Source organism: Heliangelus exortis, chromosome 17, assembly GCF_036169615.1.
Source record: "Heliangelus exortis chromosome 17, bHelExo1.hap1, whole genome shotgun sequence".
NCBI classification, from domain to species: domain Eukaryota; kingdom Metazoa; phylum Chordata; class Aves; order Apodiformes; family Trochilidae; genus Heliangelus; species Heliangelus exortis.
Window position 1 is genome coordinate 10585358 of NC_092438.1, and position 21797 is coordinate 10607154.

General features: G+C 51.8%; 1 protein-coding gene across 2 annotated transcripts in view; it reads left to right on the plus strand.

The window, feature by feature from the left end:
• The window catches only part of RAI1 (retinoic acid induced 1), a 71087-nt gene that overhangs the window by 13268 nt on the left and 36022 nt on the right, over positions 1-21797 (plus strand). The window contains exon 2 of one of the 2 annotated variants that reach the window (XM_071761155.1): positions 20790-20958. The exons of the other annotated variant lie outside the window; for it this stretch is intronic. The gene's annotated coding sequence lies outside the window, so the exon portion shown is untranslated. The remainder of the gene's footprint in view (positions 1-20789; positions 20959-21797) is intronic. 2 annotated transcript variants of the gene reach the window in all.

A 21797-nucleotide genomic window follows, 5' to 3' on the forward strand; every position in this document is an offset into this window, starting at 1 on the left:
GAAAGCTGGCTGGAGCACTGCACACAAACTCACAGTGGTCCGGGCTGGAGACTCCTAAGAGGCTCTGAGCGTGGTGGTGCCAGGAGCTGGACAAACACAGGTTGTTCCCTTGAGATTAAAACCAAGTTAGACAAGCTGTTTATTGTCTGTGCTCTGACAGTGCTGAGAGACCTGTGCAAAGCATTGGGCAAGCTCACAGGAGTGTCTGTCCCAGCTTTCCTGGAGCTTGCATCCCTGCTTTCCCACAGTTCCTCACTGGCGGTGGCGTGCGCTGCTCCAAAATCGCGACATCTCCTTCCCTTTACACCCTGAGACAGCCCCATTTTGTGCTCCTTTCTCACTGAAGACCTGCAGCACAGCACACCAGGCAGGTTTTTTTTGTGTGTGTGTGTGTGTGCTTTGTTTTGTTTTTTTGATTTATTTTATTTTTTTTCCTCCCCCTCTCTCCTGGACACTTTACTTAGGTTCTTTCTTCCCTCTCATTTTCTCTACCATCAAATGAAAGCCATTCAGACCAAAACGGTTCAGTCTGCTCTTTGTGTCTGGAAAACAGAACACCAAAGACAGCTGGACCTACCCGAGATGGCCACGGCCGTGGCAACAGTGGCTCTTTGTTAGCGCTGTTGTCTCTGCCCCTATCTCCAGTGTCTGGGGCCCTGTCTCTTTAAAGCTTTAGTGTGCTGTGTCAAAGCCAACAGAGAGTACAGCTTATTAATGGATTGGCTAGGTTAATATCCCAACAGTTTGAGTTGGGTGTTTTTTTTGTGTGTGTGCGTTTTTGTTTTGTTTTGTTTTGTTTTTCCACCAGCATAATTTAGAAAGGGGGGGGGAGGAAGGAGGAGAGAAAGATAACCCAGTCCCATTTCTGGGGAGGAGGGCATGGCATGGCTCATTGCTTTGGAGAAATGGAGCTGGAATGGTTGGACGGGGCCAGGAGGAGGTGGTGGCCCAGCCCTTTGCCTTCCTGTCTGTATGTACATCTCTCTCTATCTCCTTCTCCTGCGGGGTTCCCTGCATCAAAGCTTCTTCCAGTTCTTATGCTAATGAGGTGCATTAATGCTTAATGACTGTGAACAGGCTTGTTTAATTGCACCTATCTGAGCAGGAGGCACGTTGCTGTATAAGAGGGAACGACCATGTAAGCAGCTGCATGCCCTCCTGGACAGTCTTAATTACATGTAAAACTGATGTGATCTAAACCACCAGGCTGGTGATTAGTTTAGTGAGGCAGGTGGTACTTTGCAATTCAGTGCCTCAGAAACTCTAGAGCAAGTGAGATCAGATTCTTTCGTAGGCTATGGAGGATAAGGCAAGCCCTGATCATCCTTGAATTTGATGTTGGGTGGGGACAAGCACAGCATAGTAGATTAATTTAATTAATTTATTGCAGTTAGTTTGCAAAGACATTATCCGCCAGCGTCTGTGCAGAATACTGAGCAGTCCCATTAATGCAATGCTATTTTGCCTGTAAATCCTCTCCCCCCGCCCCTTACAGGAGGAATGAGCTGCGATGGTCTCAGCTTTCTGCAGTATTATCTCGTGCTGTTTGAATACGACTGATTGTCTGAACTACAAAGGGGCCCCGGCGCTAATGCAAAGCCATCCCTATTGGCACTAGACCTAGATTAATGACTCTGCATGCATTGCCTTGGCTCGAAACTGGATTTCCCTAAAGCAGCTCAGGGCACTGCTGTCTGCGCTCCGGTACCGGTGCCTGGAGCTGGGCTGGGATTGTTCAGATGGTGGGAGCAGGGATTCTGGGAGCACCTCCAAGTGCCAAGGCTGTTGAGTAGGGGTATGCAGGTACCAAGGTGCCTGTCACTGCCAGCCATCTGCTGCTGATGACCCTGTCTCACTTCTTGCCTTTATTGGTTTTGCTTTTCTTCACCAGTAATCAGTTTGGGGAGGGGACTAAACCCAATCCAGTAGCACTTCGGGGTTGGTTGGTCTCCCGGGACAGGCGTCCTCCGTCCCTCCTTTGTCCGGGAGCTCGCCTCCATCATCCTCTCCCTCGAGTGCTTCCTCCCAATCCCAGTCCCATGAACTCTCTGCTCTTCTCCTCTCCCTGCCCACCCGGGCCCCAGCAGAGGCTCTTCCTGACGTTACTCCCACAACAACCACTTCCTTCCCGTCCCGGCAGCCCCTGGCTCCGCAACTGCTCCTTCCCGGCCCTGACCAGCCCTGGCCCCTCACTATCTCCCTGAGCCTCCTCTTCTGCTTCTCCACTTACAGCCACCACTATTTATTTTGTAAAAGGGCTTATCTCAAACGAGGAGGTTCTTTCTGCATGGGGTGAAGGGGTGGGAGGTGACTCACAGCTCTGTTCCTGCCACCAGAGCCCTCTCCTGGTGTCCACAGCACCCATGGGGTAGAAACCCACTGTATGGGACATGTTTTAAGCCAACCCTCAGGGACCAATTCCCCCAAATTAAGCATCCCCCCACCCCTGCCATGCTTCAGGCTGGTTGGCAGGGAAGGAGAGCCTGACTGTGGCACCCTTCAGCTTCTGGTGGGATAGCAAACGGGGCAGGATCTGGGGAAGAAGCAGGGTGGGTGTGTAGAAAGGGAATGAGAGTGCTGCGATGTCTTCCTCAGCATCTCCCTCAGTGTCTTCCTCCCAGTCAGTGTGTTTCCTGGCAGGAGAAGGCACACGGCCATGGCGGGGGTGGCAGCAGGAGGACGGCAGCTGAGGAGAGAGGGTGGCAGAGGGAGACACAAGATGGTGGCTTACCCTGAGGGTAGAACGGGGCCCTGCCTGCTCCGGGGTGGCAGCTCTCCCTCCATGGGAGTGAGCCCCACTCTGAGGGGCTGCAGCTGCCTGTGTCTTCCCCATGGGGGAAGATGGAGGCCCCACCACCATCTGCCTGCTCCTCACCCACTCCATCACTGCTGTTCCCCCCCTTGTCCCACCCAGGCATGTTGGGCAGTGCCAGCCCTTGGTTTTGTTACTGCCCCAAGGCAGACTGCAGGCAGAAAAGAAGACTTTTTCTCTCAGAAAAGCCACCCCAAGCACAACCCTGTGGTGGCCATGCCAAGGCAGCCCCTGAGCGTTGTGGCATTGCTGCTCCCTGCCCCGGTGTAAAGCGGCCACCGGAGACCTTGGCATCCCTGTGCCATCCCCTCGGGTGGGCTGAACACCCTGGGACACCCCATAGCTGTGAAAACAGGAGTGTTTTGTAGAGAGATGCTGTGAGACTGTCACCCTGGGGTGGTGGGTTGCATCTGCCCAGGGGGGGTCAGCCCTGCTGTGTCTGAAACACCCTCATGCCGAACCCAAGCCCAAGTGAAACCTTTTTTTAGCATTCCCCTATTTGCCAAGCATACTTCCTTTCTTTTGATTCTTACCACCTACATACAGTCTGACTGCAATGAAAAAAAAAAAAAAAAAAAGAATTGAAAAAAAAGGAAAAAAAAAAAAAAAAAAAGAATTGCAACATTCAGTAGAAGGCTTTTCTGTCTAATGACGTTAAATTTATTAACCAAAACTCCAGCTGCACCAGGCTGGGATCTAATAATATTCAGGCTATGGAGACATCAAGTAGAAAGAAGCTTAAAGCCCTTTTTATTTCACAGTAAAACTGTCAGTAAATAACTGGATTGTCTTGAGACTGAGAAAATGGGGATTTATCTTCCTGAACATGAAAAGTGTGCTTATTTTTTTTTATCAGCTTCAAAAAGCCCCAGCAACCTTGATTTTCCTTCCACACCGTTCTCAGCAGCTCTGCCAAGCCCCAAAACCACACAAATCAAGAGACAGGCTCTAAAGATATTTTTAATTAAATTAATTCCTTTTCCTTCCTTCCCCATTTCTCCCTTGTCCCCTCCTCCATCCTCTCTTTCTCTCTCCCTGTGTCCCCAGCTAATGACTTCTAAGCACTGTGACATTTCAGCACTGGCTGTCACTAACACCACACCTCCGTGCTGGTTATAAATTGGGCACAGAGACATAAAATTCCCCGCAGAAGGTCCCCGTTTGATGATATTCTCTGAGGTAAATCTCCAATAGCTCCCTGTTTTCTTTAATAACGCTAATAGGCATAGATTAATTAAACTGTTATATTACTTCCTTCTTTCTACCAGCACCAGTTAGAAATCTTATTACCTGCTCCTCTCCGCTTGCCTTTTCCCCAAGGTGGTTATATTCCAACCAGTTACCAAGGTTTCTCAGAGGCTGTAGCACAAGGTGAAACTGCAGACAGCATCTCCGTGAGGCTGGATCCTGCCCCCAGCCCTTGGTTCTGAACCCCCCCCCCTCCCTCCCAACCTCAGCAGAGTCCAGGCAGGCGTAAGAAGGGGTCAGGATTAAGCCCCTGGTTTATCTGAAGGGGTTCTGTCTTGAAAGCAACAGCGGGCCTATTGTTGAGTCTGGATGCCCCCTCTAAAAGGGACCACAGCTGTAGGAAAGGGAATTGTATACATCCATCAACTCCTCCAGGGCCCCAGGATGTATTGGTTAAGATTGCGGGATAGCATGTCTCGGCTCCACTGAAGGGGTCCTTTGAATGACATGTTGGATATACTGTTGCACATCTGGCCGCTGGATTATTGAATTGCTCTACGGTTGCATTTTCCAGACCGCGGGAATGTGTGGCGGTCCTTTGGGGTGAGGGGGGGATGAAGGGGATGACATGTGGGAAAATTAAAGGGATGCATCCCGCGGGGTGGGGTGGGTTTGGATGGAGCTGCGTGGTGGAGGCGGGGAGGGGACCCGGGGGGAGCGAGGCAATGCTTTCACACAAAAATGCCGTGTTGCCATTTGAAATCCACTCCAGAGCTTCCTGCTCTAATTAAATTTGTCACCATCGTTACTATAATGCCTGCCATTCCTCCAGTGCTTTTTGTTCTCAGGGATCCCAAAACACAACAGAGGCAAGGGCAGAATCCCCAGGTCTGCCGTGTTTCCTTAGGCGAGAGCTTTTTTTTGGGAAAAACTGAGAAAATGCTATTTTAGGAGCTGCTTTGGGGCAGGAGTGCAGCCAGTTCTGGTTTGGGGATGCTGGAGCAAGAGACACTGATGCCAAGGGATCTAGGCAGCTCTTGCTCACACACAAGGTACCTCCTGGAACCACTAATTTGGGGGAGCACCCTGGGAAGGCTGGGTGCAGCAAAGAGCCCTTCTTGGCCTCTCCCTTGGCTCGTCCCACTCTCAGTCCCTCTTGACCCACATGGGGACCCAGTGTCCCCACAGCCACCACCATACATCACTCCTGGCACCACGTATGGCTTGCTGACCATCGCCAGCCTGCCACGGGGTGCTGCTGGCGGCTGCTTCGCACTGCACCGGGGCAGGGGGAATTCACTAATTACTCACGACTCTTAATATGGCCCCTGAACACTGCCAGAGCGGCGTGAAGGGCTCAGAGAGGGAGACACAACCTGCTCCATCGTGTCTTCTGTGTCAGCTTGCAGCGAACTGAATGCAAAAAGGCTGTCTGGGCTGGAAACAGCAGAGCCCTTGGAAATTTAAAGGTGCAGAGCACAGAAAACAAAAGGCGAGGCAGTCGCTCTGCTGAATATTCAATCCCAGTGTCTGATCCTGCCGGGAGCAAAGCCCGCCACAGCTCCTGTGAAAGCTGGTGGGAGGGAACCTTGGTTTGAACCTCATCTTGGGCTCCAGCCCAAATCTGAGGGGGGAGGGCAAATTAGTCCTTAATGCACATATATCTTAGACTAAAACCTGATAAGGGAACTCTCCTATGTTAATTTACCTGAGTTATTTACTATACTGATTGCTGAAGGTACTCTGATTAGCGCATGAAATATTTCTATACCTTCGGTCTGATTAACCCATATCTGCAAAATAAATATTTGTCTCATTATAGTTATGCGATCGTGCAATCAAAGAACCTATCAGAATGGGAAAGGGAGAGAGGATCTGTGTGGAATGGCGACAGGCAATGAACGGGTTTGGGAGCAGGGAGATGAAAAGCAGGGGCATAGCTGGAAGGGAAGGTTTTTGCGGGCACAGCCTCTGGCCGAGGGGTGTTGAAATGCCGGGGAGGGCACGATTCTTCTCCCATTTCACCCGTGCTAATTGGGACTAATTCCGTTTGACTCAGCAGCGTTAGCGCCAGTCCCAGCGAGAGGAGGGTCAGACCTTGGGAATCACAGGGGTGAGTCCCAGCAGGCTCCCAGCCTCCAGCTCTTTTTTTTTTTTTTTTTTTTTTTATGAAACAGAAGCAGGGAGTTCCCGGCAGCACGGTGCGTGTGCCAGTCTCCCAGCCGAGCTCTTAAAATAGCCCAGCACGCTGTGGCACCAGGGGAGAGCGCAGAGGAGGAAGCATTCAGTCTTTCTGTCCCAGTTTCAGAGAGAAGGAGGGCTGGCAGTTCCCTACCCAAAGCAAAGGTGGCTTGGGTTTGGGGACAAGGGCAGCTGGCACCCTGTGACCAGGTGGCAGGGGGGCTGGTGATGCCAGCACTGCCACGCATGCTGGATGTCCTCGGCGAGGGGAGCTGTAAGTCATCTGGAGGAGAGGATCCCCTGCTCTGCTGTTACGGGGCTGTTTTGCATACGCTCTGTTAGGAAAGGAGTTTTATTGTGGCTGTACAGAAGAGCTAAGTCAAGAGGTTGCTTTATGGCTGGTGGATCCCAGTGTAGGGGGGGAAATGTCCCAGATGCAGCATATAGTAAGCCAGGCAGTGCTGTACAGCACTGCTGCATCGCAGAGTGGCTGCAAGCACTGCTCTGCAAAAGAGCTGAAGTCATTTTTCTTCTAAGGGCAGGGGGTAGTGGGGAGGAAATATGAAGGCAGCCCTGTTGCTAAGGAAATCTGCTCTTTGTATGGTTGTACATTTAGGTAATGCTAATGAAAGGCCATATAGTAGCAAGGTGCAGATGTCAGCACTGTGCACTCCTGGATATTTGATTAGCATTTCTTTGACTTTGCCTCCTCTAACAAAAATACCTGAGTACATGGATATTAGCATGGATATTCTCCTTTGCCAACAACTGGGAAAGGAAAAGCCTTACCAAAATAAGACACTCCATAATGAATATGTGTTTTTTTTCCCTCCACGCACACCCTGGAGAGGATGAGAACAAACATGTGATGAGAACAGAAATAGTCACATCACTTAATGCATTGCTGGACGGTACCCAGCCAGCACAGCGATGAACCTGGCGTAAGACCTGACAGCAGCAAACCTGCATAGCATCCTACTTAATGGCTGGTGGCCCAAGGATGTTTTAAACCTCAGGTTTTAAACCTCTCCGAGGTTTCCCTTTTCACTTGAGCATCAGTGGGCTGCTCTTGGAAGCAACTGCTGCGGATGCTCTATCCAGGGACCAGTCCTCAGATTGGTGTGTGTGTGCGTGCATGGTGTCCCAGCTCAGATCCGGTGATCTGGCTTGGGAAGCTGGAGAGGACCCGTTCTGCTGCTACAGAGCTCTGTGTCCTGCTCTCCAGCATCACTGGAGGAATGAGTCAGCCGTTTTCCTTCTCACGGGGGTCGAGTGGATGCCCCTGTCTGAGTGCCACTAATGAAAGCACCCAGAAATGTAACCACTCTGTGCTTGCATGTCGTGCTTGCAACTGTCTTAAAGACCAGCTGCTCTGTGTGAGACTTCCAGAGAGAGAGAGCGCTTGAATGAAGCCCTTATATCTCCCTCTTTTTCTTTTGCCTTTTTTTTTTTTTTCTTTGCCACACAGTGCTGCCTGGGCTCTGTTCTTCCTTGTCTTTTGCTCTTGCTCCCTGGGGCAGCCCCGCTGTGTCTCAGAGGTTTGAGGAGTGAGTCCTCCCAGGAGTCCTCCAGCTCCTGTGAGGAATGGCCCCTCAGGGGGGCTAAATCCAGCAGCAGGGCCCCGGGGTGTCAGAGGTATCTGTATGGCAATGCTGAGCATCTCTCCTCAATGACAGCAGCTCCGGGATGGACGTTTGCATGCTTTTTGGTCCTGTGGCTGGCCCTGCCAGCACCTGCCCCTCCCTCTCACAATTGTGCAACATCCCAAGGGCAATTACAGCAGTGCTTACGTGGAGAAGTGATATTGGGAAAGTATTCAGTCATTTTTAACTGTTCTGATGGTGGCTCCCCTCCCTTAAGGTGGTTCCTATTTCTTCTTCTCCCTCTCTCCCAGCATGTCATGGTAACTCCTCGTGGCACCTCCCGGTCCATCAACTCTTCTTGGTGCATCCTTGAGTACCAAAAGCTCCTTGTGGCAAGGAGGAACCCGTGCTGCCACAGAGGAGCCACATTCCCATCAGACTCTTTTTCCTTTCCTCCCCTCGTCCCTTTTGTGCTTGTGACAGTGATTTTAAAGCTTCTGCGCCTTGACAGCGACGCAAGAGGGTTGGTTTTGAAAGCCAAAGTGAGAGGCGGGAGGCTGCGGAGCTTCTCCTGCTCTCAGGGGCTTCTGGATGCTTCTCCATCTCCATCCCCAGAGTGGTTTTCCCTGGGCCCAGTGTAAACAAGGCAATCAGTTACGGCAGTTTGAGCATTTCTCCACAAACACTGCTGTCAGCCCCTGCCCCCACCACAGCCTCTCTCCACTCCCCCTCTTCCTGCCGCCGTGCCGCTCGACCGGTGTTGGGGTGGCAAGGGGGTTATCAAGCACGTATCCACGTGTAGCACAGACCTCCCAGCATCAGTGGGCCAGGAAGGCTCCAGCAGGAGCTGGAGTTGAGTCTGAGGACATCCCTGTTGCCCACACTGCACGGCTCACCCCGGTTCCGAGGGGCAATCTCAAAGTTGAGGAGTGCTCAGGGAATTTTTGGGGCACTGATGAGCTCCCAGGGAGAGACATGGAAGAGTGGGTGTTGTTTGCACTTAGGAAGATGGTGATGGAAAAAGGCCGTCCATGGAAAGATGGAAAGAGGCTGCGGTAAAAGATGATAAGCTCCTGTAAACAAAAATGGCACAGAAAAAATACATGAATAAAGTTACAAAGTTATGTGTTGACCCTGTAAGAAATCCCAGTATTAAAGACACCTGAGGGGCTTATGCCTGGCAGAGCAACATGTTTGAAGTAGGGTGCAGGCTTAATTCTGTGGCCACAAGCTCTTTCTGGAGTGTGTGGGATGGATGGAGCTTGGTGACACTTTGGGGCTGTCCCCTCACCGTTCACTCTGCAGCCCCGGTGCCCCATTCACTGGGCATCATGCAAATTCTGCTTGGAGGGCAAAATTGTTCCTCCTGGACTATACTAAAATCCTAAGTCTTCTCTTGGCTCTTGCTTTTCCTTCCCTCCCCTGTCTCCTCCACCTCTGTGCTGCTCGGTGGTTGGCAGGGGGGAGTAGTGGGACCCTCCCCCCAGCAGTAACCCTTTTGGGAAGGCTGACTTTGCCCTGGGACCCCGGAGCAGGAGGGAATACACTCCACAGCTCCAGGAGAGCTGATGCAAGTGCAGCCCACATGCTTCATGCTGCCAGCATTTGCTTTTTCCATCTGTTTTTTGTTTTGGTTCAGTTAAAAGCAGAGAGGAGAGGTGGATTTTGGTGTGAACCTCCTGTCTGTCCACATGTGGTGTGCGGGACAAAGGCAGCTTAGCATGGAAAGCTCCAGGAGCACCCAGGAGTGGTCTGGGGGACTCAGCAGACATCGTTTCTTCTGAAGCTGCTGGAAAAGCAGAGTATATTTAGGAGAAACAGCCCTGCAGCCTGCTGTATGTATTCACTGTCTGAGAGCTGAGCCAGCCACAGCCTGGAGGGGACAGATGGAGGAATTAAGGACATCTCAGCTGGGCAGTAGGACCAAGAGATGCGTGGCAGGGATCTGGCTCCCGTACCTGAAGCACTTTGGAGACCGGGCTGGGAGTTTTCAGAGCTTTTCTTAGCAAGAGAGCCCTCCACCGGAATAATGTGTTGTGGACATAAATGGAGATCTGGAGAGAGAATATTTTCACCCTGGAAGCTGCTAAGGAACTTGCATCTAGCTGCTAGCAATGTGTTTCAAACTGGGTTTCTGTCCCATGGAAGAGAAAGCAGAGCAACCTCGCTGTGCTGACCGATTGTAAATTCTTCCCTGGCTTTGCTGGGGAAAAACAATGAACTCTTAGTGAAAACCTCCCAGAAATCCAGGACATGGGTATTTTATGTGTCAGCCCTTTACCACTTTGGAGAGAGCAGCTGAGGAGACCAGTCAAGTAGATCCCCTGACTTTTATCTACCAACAAATCAGTGGAGTGAGGGACAGAGATGCTGCCTCCCTCCTTGAGCCGGGCAGGTCACGGTGACACACGCATGACCGTGGGAGAGAGGCTGAGAAACTGTTCCTGAGAGAAGGGATTCGAGAGGGCTGTGTGTAGCAGAGCACAATACACAAAAGCCATGTTGAAACTTTGCATTTAGATGCAGCAGCAAACCAGGGAGCTTACCACAAGGACTGATAAGATTTCCCGCCTCGTAGCATTTACTTAAGAAGTCTTCATAAATACACCCTCCACTGCTAACCATCCTTTTCTGCTGGGAATTGCCATTAGAAGCTAAATTCAGCATTTTACATATAAGAAGCACTGAGACTTAATTCTGCACGATGCTTTCTTTGTAGTCCTTGGAGAAGAGACAACTCCAAGTTGGATTTTGGCTAAGAGTTACAGCGAGGTGTTGGGAAGTGGGGACTGCAGCGCTGCTCACTGTATGATCACAGCACCTGGGGGATGCACGTGGTGTGGTCAGAATGAGAAGCCACAAAGGTCAGGGTGCTCTGCCCTAAGGGGGACCCATCAGACCTGTGAGTTACTGCAGATGAAAGTGGCTTCCAAGCTGTTTGGAAGTAGCTTTGAGTCATCATCCCTGGAGGTATTTAAAAGCCGTGTAGATGTGGTGCTGAGGGACATGGTTTAGCGGTGGACTTGGCAGTGCTGGGTTAGCGGTTGGACTTGATGATCTTAAGGGTCTTTTCCAACCAGAATTATTCCATGATTCCATCAAGCATGCACAAGCTGCACTCCCTCAGAGGCCAAAAATGGGCAGGTTTTCCTGGACACAGCAAGAAGCACATCTCTGGCACTAATTATCCCCCGTTGCATTGCAAATCCCTGCTGCAGCTTGGAGGGCTGTGTGAGATGTTCAACAGCATTTGAAGATGGAGGGAGATTTCTGTTCTCTTGACTGTTTACTCAGAAGCTCCTGGACTTTTCCAACTGAAGTTGCACCCGGGCTGATACAAGCCTGGATCAAAGGTCCTCGCAGAACTCTTTTGGAAGGGAGACACAGTCTTATGCTCTGGTCTGCAGAAGAGTTTCCAAATGTGAGGAATTAGGATGAGATTTGAGTGGAAGTGGATTATCCCGTTTCTCCCTTCTCTGAGCACACCTCTTCCTCCCAAGCAGCGCATAACAAGGCAGGGAAGCAGCTAAAGTGGCCGGTGGGGCAGCTCCCTTGTGCCCTGGAGGGGACTGATCCCAGAGCTCTGGATTGTTCCCCATGTTCCCGATGGGGCTGGAGCAGGGATGGCAGGAGTGGGATGGAGGGGGAGCAGACGGTGGGCACAGAGCTGCGGCGCTGAGCGGGCGGCACAAAGCACTGTCAGAACAGCAGGGGCTCACGCTGGCAACGGCTGCAAATGGAGATGGAAAAGGGCTGGAGAGGAAAGGACACGACACAGCTGGTCCCCTTCGGCTTTGATCCCGAAAGCAAAGGGGTGTTGGCCACGGAGCAGGAGGCGGGGGGGAAGAACGAGGGTGACTCATAAAAATATTGGTGTTTCCATGAAGACGCTGTTACCTGAGGACAGGAGGGAGGAGGGAACTTCCCTGCAAACGTGGGGGGAGCTGGAAGAAAAAGTCCCACTTGTGTAGAAATTGCCAGCCTGCTTAGGAACACAAAGCTGTTTGCTTTGGAGCCAGCGGGTTGGTTATTTGCTGTGAGTTGCTGGTTATGTGCAGAGCAGAAGGTGGTTTGTGTGCTTGTTGCTTCAGGGGGAAAAAAAAAAGGAAAAAAAAAAAAGGAAGAGCTGATTTTCTTGGAGGTCTGTGCAGTGGAGGTGGCTTTGGAAGAGAAAAGAGAGATCTCCTTCCTCTGCTGGCTGAGGGAATGGGTTGAGGGAGATAATCCAAGCCCAGGTAGCTGGGGAGAAGTCAAACACATCCCAGGATCTTGGCTCAAATGCTCTTGGCCACAGCAGGGTTGAGCATAGCAGGTTTTGCCTTCCTGACCACCCTGAAGTTTGTGCTGGGGAGAGGGATGTGGTTTACTTACAGGCACTCAGATTTGCTCTGTGTGCCTGTGCATTCCCCTCACAAGCTGAGAGAGATGCTGTGTCCTGCACGGGAGGATGGGAGAAGGACAGGAGGATGTGAGAAGGACAGGTGGACACAGCTGATGTCCGCCCTGCACCAAAATAACCTCAAAGTTTCTCTCACTGCTCCCTCCATGAACTCTTGGGGGATTCCATCTTACAGAAGTCCTATAAGCAGCACAGGACCAGCTTTTTATCCTGGAGGCAAAAATCACTGGAAATAACACTTCATCACTATGAAGGTCCTGACACCATCCTTAACCACCACATCACGAACCTCCTGTCGCAATTGTGATCTGCGTATGTGTCAAATCTTGCCTTGCAGATAAAAGCTGCTCCGCAGGCACCTTTTGTACTAAAATACGGAGCCTTTAAAATGTGAAAGAAACAACAAAATGTAGGACGCCACACAAAGCTGACCCACTGGGGACTTGTGGGGGGGGAAAGAAACGCAAGAAGGAGGGCTTGACACACAAAAATTGTTTTGTTAACAAAGCATCATTGTTCCACTCTGAATCAGTTTGACTGGAGTGGTAGAAACACCCCATCTGGAGACAGATGGAGAGTTTTCTGGCTAAAGAGACGGCGGGAGGAGGGATGGCTGACAACCCAGCAGATAGCATTGTCTGCTGCTACCTTGGCAATGGAGAGGAGAAAGGGCGGGTGGCACATTAGGCATCCCCTTTGCAACCCACCCGTCGTGCCGACTCCTTCTGTGCCCCAGGCCCCATTTCTGGAGAGAGGTGTGCACCCAGGTTGGTTACACCAAGGGGTAATCCCCCCTTCCCTTCTTGCAGAGCTGGTTGGGTGCTCGTGGGGACCAGCAAGGTGTCTGGAGGGGCTATGAGCAGGCCTGTCCCCCCTCCAAGGTGCGTGCTCTGCCACCACACCGGCAGAGCCCATCGCAGTGAGATGGTTCTGTAGTGCTTGTGTGCTGTGCCAGGACTTTGTGTGACATGGTTTTGGCAGAGCCAGGGGATCAAAGTGGAAATGGCTTCCCAAAGTGAGCACAGAGGTTTGCTCCCATATCACTTTTGCCCACTGACTTCCAGGAGAACAGGGTCTGGGCTGCTGGGAGGATGCTGAGCAGAAACCAGCACGATCAGGGCTACAGGGAGTAAAAGGGGTGACAGCAGCAAGAGTTAATGCAATGCCAGAACACCCAGGGACAGACAAGATGTGCACCAGGGTGCTCAGGTGACCCTACAGTTCTGCAGGATCCCTGAAGACCAGTGCTTTGAATTGCTCTGATCACCTCGCTGAGGTTGGGGATGAATGAGGGAAAATCTGTGCTTGAACGCCTGGGGCCTTTTAGCTACAGCACACACTAAATGCGGGATGGTTTATGGCTCTGGGCTCTGCTGGCACAGGAGCTGCTCAGCTCTGCTCACCCAGAGCTCACCAGCAGCCCCTGCTCCCTCTGCTGCCTTCCCTGCCTGATGGGAAACTCCAGGATTGGTTTTGCTCCTGCCAGAGCTTTGAGGGATCATATCCTGCCCACCCTATCTGAATTCCTGATTACTTGCTAATTGCTTGACACACTCTACTTGCAATGCAGGAGACAGGCTCACGTCATCCTCTGTGGCTTGCCAGGGGAGAGTGTGAACCTCTTTTTGACTTGCCTTGAAATAGATGAAAAAGAATAGAGCTTGATATGATTAATGTGAAAACTTCAGCTTGGTTTCCTGCCTTAGCATCTGGGCCTCAGTCATCTTAGCATCACCATGCCTTGTTTTTTGAGGGTTGGGCACACGTGGGGACATCTGAGAGGTGACACTGCAGGCTGCAGTGGCCTGGGTGCTCCTCTGCAAGGTCTGTCCTTCATCCCCAGCTGCTGGAGACATTTTGGGCTTATGCAGCAGTCACAGAAGGATTCAGGTGGTTGCCTCGAGGCACTGCTAAGATAATACCCCAAGAGCTCCTATTCAAACCTGCTGGGGCCTTTATATTTGCATGGTGGGAAGGTACTCAGATGCCCCATGGCTTTTTCAGTGAGCCCAGATGAACAGGCCCAGCTCCTCACCCCACAGGCTGCAGGCAGACAGAGGGGATCAGGAGACCAGCACCACTTAGATACAGCCCTGCAAGAAAAATTAGAGGAATAAAGTAAAAGGTGGGTTTGTTTTTTGAGCCTCAAAGGTTGTAGGTGCCAGCAGCATGGCAGTGGTGGGGAATGTTCTGCTGATGGTGTCCCCAAGCCCAGTCTGGGCTGGATCCTACCTGGTTTAATCTGTCCAAAAGAATGTGGCCCAGGGAGTAATGCGAGGGCGATGGGAAGATGCGTGTCTTGTGCTCGTGAGATCCCAGAGCATTTGTATCCACTGTGGCACTGCAGGTGACTTTGGGGTAAAGGGTGGCCTCAGGGAGAAGTGAGGGGGGTCAGTGAGCATGCAGGGTGAAGTAAAACAGGTCAGATGGTCAGATGTATTTACCTGAGTGGTTGTCCCGGAGAGAAGGGACCTGGACTTTGGAGAAGTGGAACCACACCAGATGCACCACACTAGCAGGAGAGAGAAGGCAAGATTAGTCCAGGCAGGCAGGTTTTGCTGTCCTGGAAGAGACAAGGCCCTGATCACTGGGATTTAATAAAGCATCCATGAGCATGGGCTCTGACACAGCAGCAGGTCAGGGTGCTCTTTGCTTTGCTCCATGGCTTGGAAAGCCAAGTGCTTCCTTGGGGACACATGTGCCACCCCCCCACCTCCCTCTCCATCCCTGTCAGCCTGGCTCTCCCCACATCCCACTGCCTGGTGCTGGGCATGCGGTGTGGAATCTTTCACCTTGCTTTCCCCTGCGTGGAAAGGGAGGAAAAAAACCAGCATGCGAGCTCTCCCGGGGAAGCAGGGAGGGATGAATTCACCTTGCTGAGGGGCGAGGGAGTCTCTGGGTAAAGAGGTGCTGGAATAAGCACAGAGGGTGGATTAAGCAGCCGCTGGGTTGCCTCTCACCACCGCCGTCAGAGCACCCGGGGAGGTCGGGTGCTTTCGGGTAGCGATGCGCAGAGGCAGCGCAGATCACTCACTCCTCTCTCTGCCTCCCCATCCCCTCCCGCGCCGGGCTCTGTGAATCAGCATTTCTGCAGCCGAAAGGCAACGGGGGGGAGAGGCAGGAGGCTGCTGGGGCACAGGGAGGAGGATGGAGAGGGGACCTGGTTAAAAAGGGGAAGCCTGTCAGTCCAGGGGTGGTCTCGTGGGGTGGTTCTGCAATCTGCTCCCGCTCAGGTTTTTTGCTTGTTGCTGCCACACACCCCTCGTGCGTGGCAGTGAGGTAAACAAGTGCTGTGAGTGATGCCTCCCCTTCTCCCTCATCCTCTCCCCGCCGTCGGCGACGGGAGGATGTGACAAGCTGGCACTGGGAGAAGGCATGAAAGGGATGTGATCCACTGCGCCTCCTGAGCTGAGAACCTGGGGAGATCCAGTTACAGCAACGGGGTTAGAACAAAAGAGAATTGCCTCCGGGATCAATTCCTCTCCATTTTCTGGGCTGCCTGTGCATGCACGGGCGTAACAGCCTCCTTCTCTGGTGCTACCAGCTCTGCAGCATGAGCAGCCCAGGATACCCCACTGAGCACCAACCAGGCCCTTCTCCAAAGAGCTCCAGTGCTCTGAAATGCTTCTTTTTCCCAAAACAGGGGAAGAAGGGTGATCACCTGGGATAAGCCTAGAAATAGCAAGGCCAAGCTTTGCAGTGCTTGAAAAACAGAAACAAAGCTGCACAGTTGGTTGCTGAAGCTCCAACCTTTCCTCTGCCAAGGGCTGACCTAGCGCTGGGGCTGAGCTCTGTGTCAGGGTCGGGGGCTGAGAAAAATAATTATCCCTGCAGATTGCTTCCTGCTCCCCAGGTGTTTCGAGGTGACACCTCCTCCCCTTCATCACAAGGTCGGCCAGCGAGCAAAAGCTGAACCCCTAAAACCCCTTTTCTTCAATGTAACAGCTGTGCCAACACTACCTTAACCAAGATGCCATGGCTGGGTGGGGGGCACAGTGAGTGTTTCACGTGTGGCACAGGACTGACTCAAAGAATTAGCAGGGTCCCACCACCCTGGGATGCTTATTGCTCATTCCGGGGGTGGAATTTGGCTTCTTGGGGATTGTTGTTTGTTTCTTTTTTTTTTGGCGTAGTGCCTGCTCCCAAATGCCGCTGGAGATGAGCTGTAGAGAGCACAGATGTGCATCCCGAGCATACTGCAATGAGGTTCCTGATTTAAGGACTGTGATTAACCTCTTTCCGACAGTTGCTAACCAGGTGCAGGATTGCAACAGGAAGAGGAGAAAGCTGGGTGGAAACAGCCAGTTTTCCTCCATCACCTGGAAATGCACGCGGATGCCATTTTCTGCCTGGAATTCAGACAGGGTTTAGGAATTATACAGGGCATGGGGACACCCCGTTTGTATCAGTGCTGCCCTGCAGCTGCTCTCTAGGACCCGTCCCTTCCTTTCCAACTGGGGATCCAGCAAACAAGGCAGGGATGCAGCATGAGTCTGGCACAAGCTGTGCCCATGTGTGGGATGACGGGCTGCAGAGCGCGCCCCGCTTGGGGCTGTGCATGCAGTGGTGCTAACAAGAAAAGAGGCAGAAAATCCCCCTGTATTTCCTGCCCTCCATCTCATCAGTCTGAGCTAAGAAGGGCACCTTCCTTTGCACAAAAAAAAGCCGTGGCCTCACCCAGGTGCTCTTGTTTGGGAGCCTTGGCTTGCACGTTGATTCGTCTGGTCCAGGTTTGTGTGGGACCTTGCTTTTTGGAAAGCTGAGTATCAGGAGGATAAAAGTGGTTTCTCTGTGGTTAGATGTGAAAAGGGGAAGCCATTGTGACTTGTGTTTTGCCAGCAAGGGTTAAATCAAGAATTGCCAAACTTGCTTGTTTTCAGGAGGTCTGGCTTCTGTGGGCCTCAGGGTTCCTCTGCCCAGGATGTCATCAGCCTCCCAGGTCTGTTTTTTGTGTGTGACACTCCCAAGTGTCACATCTCACCCCAAATACCTCTCTGGCATCAGGGTCAGTTTTAGGTTGACTTCGATGTTGCCCACTGACTGGCCAAGCACTACTTCTGCACCTCATTTTTCAGAGGACCAGACTCTTAACTCCTGTTTCAGCCACTGGCTGACTGGTTTTAGGACCCCTCCATTGTACCTTCTCCCTTTTCTGTCTCTCCATCTCGTAAGTGCAGCCATATTCCTGTATTTTCCCCCAAAGGGGAGACTGCAGGCTGTGCTTCACACCAGGGCATCCCCAGGCAGAGAGCAGCCATCCTGGTGTTCCAAACATTTAGCAGAGTCAAGAGCTGCCTTGTCCCTTGGGGGAACAGCAGCAGGAGATCTGGATGGGGGGGTGGAAAAAGGGGGGAACCCCAAAGCAGGCAAGTAGATAGGCTTGGGAAATGTGAGGAGACAGAAGAGTTTATTAAAAACAATTAATAGCTGCTACAAGCAAGGATTTAAACTGAAACCAAAGCCTTAGGGAGGGAGGAAATGAAGTGGCTTACAATTGTTATTTTATTGTGTTATTTATTTATTTTTTAAAATATGATATGCTAAATGCAAATAAGCATTTCTTACCAAGCAGGAGAAGGAGGGGATGCAGGAAAAGTGAGTGGGATCTAGGTTTTGCATCGTATGCTGAATTACTGGCAGGTCTTTTGTAACATCTGTTAAAAATAAAACAAACATTCATTTCCATTTCTCGCTGCCTGAGATGGCTTCTGCAAAAAAATTTCAACCTGTCCAGGAATTTGTCTTGGAAGTTGCCCTCCCTCTCCTCACGCCTCCTCTTCTCCAGGGGAGATTTCCTTCCTGGACTTCCCAGGGGCTCCATTAGCCCCACATTAAAGCCTTTTTACTTTGCTCTAAAACTCTCCATCGAAGTAAAAGGAATTCTAATAAACCGCTGGGAAGACTCAGCTATTCACTCTTTCCATGGAAACACGGCGCTGCCTTGGAGCAGAGCTCCTCTCGACGGAGCCTGGGTCACGGCAGGAGGAGACCAAGGAGGGATGGAGAGATGGTTTCCATTATAAGAGACCTTTTGAGAGAAATAATCACTGCTCTCCCACCAAGGAAAGCCTCTGAGATGGCGGGGGCCTGGGCACACCGCGGGAGCGGGGCCAGCCTCGGGGGTGGCAGTGATGTGCTGAGTGTTGAGAAACTCATTAAAACATCTGATTAGTGGAAATGAAGGCGACCAGGACTGATTCCTCTGTCTTGATGGGAGAGATGAGTTGAGGAGGTTGGATGGACCCGGTGCTGCAGGCAGAGGCTCTGGGGGGGGGACACATGGGGTGCGACGAGGGGATGGGGTTGTGGGAGGACATCGGTGGCTCCTTGCCCAGGGTTGTGCTGCACCAGCCAAACATGACACCAAGCAAATACGTTTCTCAAGGCCAAATAAAGCCTGTTTGCTCTGGGACAGGGGGTTCTGGCTGTGCCCAGATGGGAGTCAGGTCAGTGCCATGACCCCCCTACCTAAAGTGACCGCAATATAATTAATTTTGAGCTTCCTCACAGGCACAATTGTCCCAAGTGTTGCTCCAGCACCACGAGATGAAGGATTTCTTTTTTTTTCTGTTTTTTTTTCTTTTTTTTTTTTTTTTTTTTTTTTTTTTAAAGCACAAGGAAGCTTGTTAGAAATAGCCCGAAGGGCAAAGTTAGAAAATGAAAATCCATCCGATCCGCTTGGAGCCGGTGCGCAGAGTTTAATGGGAGCTGGGACAGAGCTGCCTGCTCCCTGCCTGCACAGAGTCCCAGATTGTCACCTGGGCCATGTCACCAGAGCAATCCATCAGGATCATAGGGAGAAGGGTTGGGGGAAAATTATCCAAAAAGAAGAATGAGAGAAGAGGAACAAGGAACAGCCAGTTCACAGTATCCCACATAGGTGCCAGGGATGTCCCTGGGATCCCAGGGCAGGCAAAAGGGGAGGCTGGGTTTGGAAAGCTTATTCTTCTCAGCACAGAGGAAGAAGCTTTATCTTTGTAGGTTGCAGTGGTGAGACACTGAGGGAGCTGGAGTGCCTTTGTTTTAGCAGCTCCAGAAATGACATTGCAATGAATCATTATTTTTTAGTTCCCCCCCTCCCCAGGGCAGGAGTTTGGTGGAGTGTGTGTGAGTATTTCCAGGGAAGCCTCTGACTGATCAGAGGCTGGAGCAGCTCTGGAGTCAGGCTGAGAGAGTTGGGGTTGTTCAGCCTGGAGAAGGCTGCAGGGAGACCTTGGAGCACCTTTCAGTGCCTGAAGGGGCTCCTGGAAAGCTGGGGAGGGACTTTGGACAAGGGCAGGGCGGGATGGGACAAAAGGGAATGGTTTCAAGCTGAAAGAGAGGAGATTGAGATGCAATCTGAGGGAGAAATTCTTCCCTGTGAGAGTGGTGAGACCCTGTCCCAGATTGCCCAGAGAAGCTGTGGCTGCCCCATCCCTGGCAGTGTTGCTCCAGGTTGGATGGGGCTTGGAGCACCCTGGGCTGGTGGGAGGTGTCCCTGCCCATGACAGGGAGTTGGAACTGGGTGATCTTTAAAGTCCATTCCAGCCCAAACCGATCTGGGATTCTATGATTATGACTTTGATCAGCAAGGTGAGCTCTGCCTTCACGACAGGGAAGAGGCTTTTTGATGCTGGTCCCACTGGGTTTGTGGTAGGTGGGGGTGAGATCTGCTCTGCAGCTGGTGAACACATTGGGTATGTGGCTGTATCTGCATCTGTGGTGGGGGGCTGTGGGCCACACAGGGCTGGACTTCAGCAAGAGGATGGAAACTTTCCCATCCACACAAGTGTGCATCACCACCTCTTACATGCTCAGAGGCTTTAAAGTTAATTTCTGGGGTAGGTGATGGTCTCCCACCCAGCTGGTGCTTGGGCTGAGACAGATAAAACCATGTTACTCAAATGGAGGTGACGTGGGTGCTGGCACCTCAGAAGTCACTGAAATTGGCCTTTGTGAACTCACAAATCGGAGTCACAGATCTATGAAGCTGCGGAAAGAATCACAGCATTTAAAATACAAAGTGTCAGGTAGTGATTTAATTTGCATATGGGGCTCTCAGGGCTTGTGGCTTCAACCTTCAACCTTCCTCCTTGTCACGGTGAGGTCAGGGTTTAAGGAGAGCAGGGCTGAGGTTCTCCTCAAATCACAGCACTCCTGGAGGTGGGGATTTCAAACATACCAGAGCTTTGAAATGACCCAGATGGACCAGATCAATGAATTTATGGTATTGTAGTGTAAAAATAACAAATATTTTAGTTTTCTCTCAGGCCCAGAGGAGAAGCTGGGGCTGATGTCCAGTGGGTGTGTTCCACGTTGGATTCCCTAGGGTGGCAGTCACAGCCTGTGGTGCCAAATGGTGGAGGAGCTTTTCCTCATGAAGGACAGGGGGAATATATGGTTATGGGGATAAATACTGAGTCCCAGGAGAGCTGTGAGATCCTGGCCCAGTTTACCATTCTGCAGAGAGGCACATGTGAAGTTGGGAGGTGGTTGCAAGCTTACTGTGGTGTATTAGCTAGAAACATCCAGGCTGGGGTTGGGATGGGGTCAGGGATGAGGATGAGGAGAAAGGGGACAGGGGAGATGCAAGCAGTTTGCTTTGGCAGACGCTTGGTCCCCTTCTGAGGGTTGCTCTGTTTTGCAGCTCAATGCCTACTATCTGGAGTAATTAACAGGGAAAAGAGAGGGCCTGGTTATCCATCCTTCAAGAGCAAGGGGGTTGAATTGAAAGGCAGCACCTTGGAAGTGGATCAAATAGCTCTCCAGCCCCCCGCGTACGGCTCGGAAACTTGCTGCCGTGCTGCGTTATCAAGGTGAACAGCTTTAGTTCAATTAAAGAGCGGCTCAGAGCAGAGTGGTGGGAGGAGGTAGGGATGGGCGTTTGCACCCGCCGGGCAGGAGCTGCACACCCAGGCACCACTGGTGTCCCCGTGTGCCAGAGCCACCAAAGCACCTCGCTTCCCTTTGCCGGGGGACCAGCTCCTCGCCTCCGAGCTGGATTTTATTTACCCTTCGCAAAAAAACCACGGTGTGCAGGGAAGGATTGCTCTTTGTTACCGTCTCTTTTGCCCCCCCTCCTTCTTAAAACAAACCCCCAAAAGCAACCGCTCATGGTGATGAGCTGTCATCAGCTCACCGTGCACCTAAATCCCCACGGATGCAGGGTGCTGGGAGCTCATGTGTCTGTATTTTTCCTGCTGGTCCCTGCCTGGGTTGCAGCTGGCTACGGCGTGCAGAAAGCTGCAGGTGTGATTTGTTCATTTTTGCCTCCCCCCTCTCCTCCCCCCCCCAGTCCCTCCCGCTTCCCCTTCCCCACCACCGTGCGAGCCCACCCAGCTCATCCCACCCGGCTCATCCCACCCGGCTCATCCCACCCGGCTTATCGTGGTGACGAGACCCCACATCCCACCCCGTGCCGACTCCGGCATCTCCCCGGTGCAACGCTGGAGGAGGGCTGGGATCTCTGGGGCTGGCGTGTGTGTGTGTGTGCGTGGAGGGGAGGGGGGTTAATCTTCATCTTATGAGGCTGGGGAAAAAAAAAAAAAATAAAAAAATCAAAACTATAAAGGAGGCAGCAGCCTCCTCCTTTTCCTCCTCCCCCCGCTCCAGAGGATTAAGCCTACAAAAAAAAAAAAAGAAAAAAAAAAGAAAA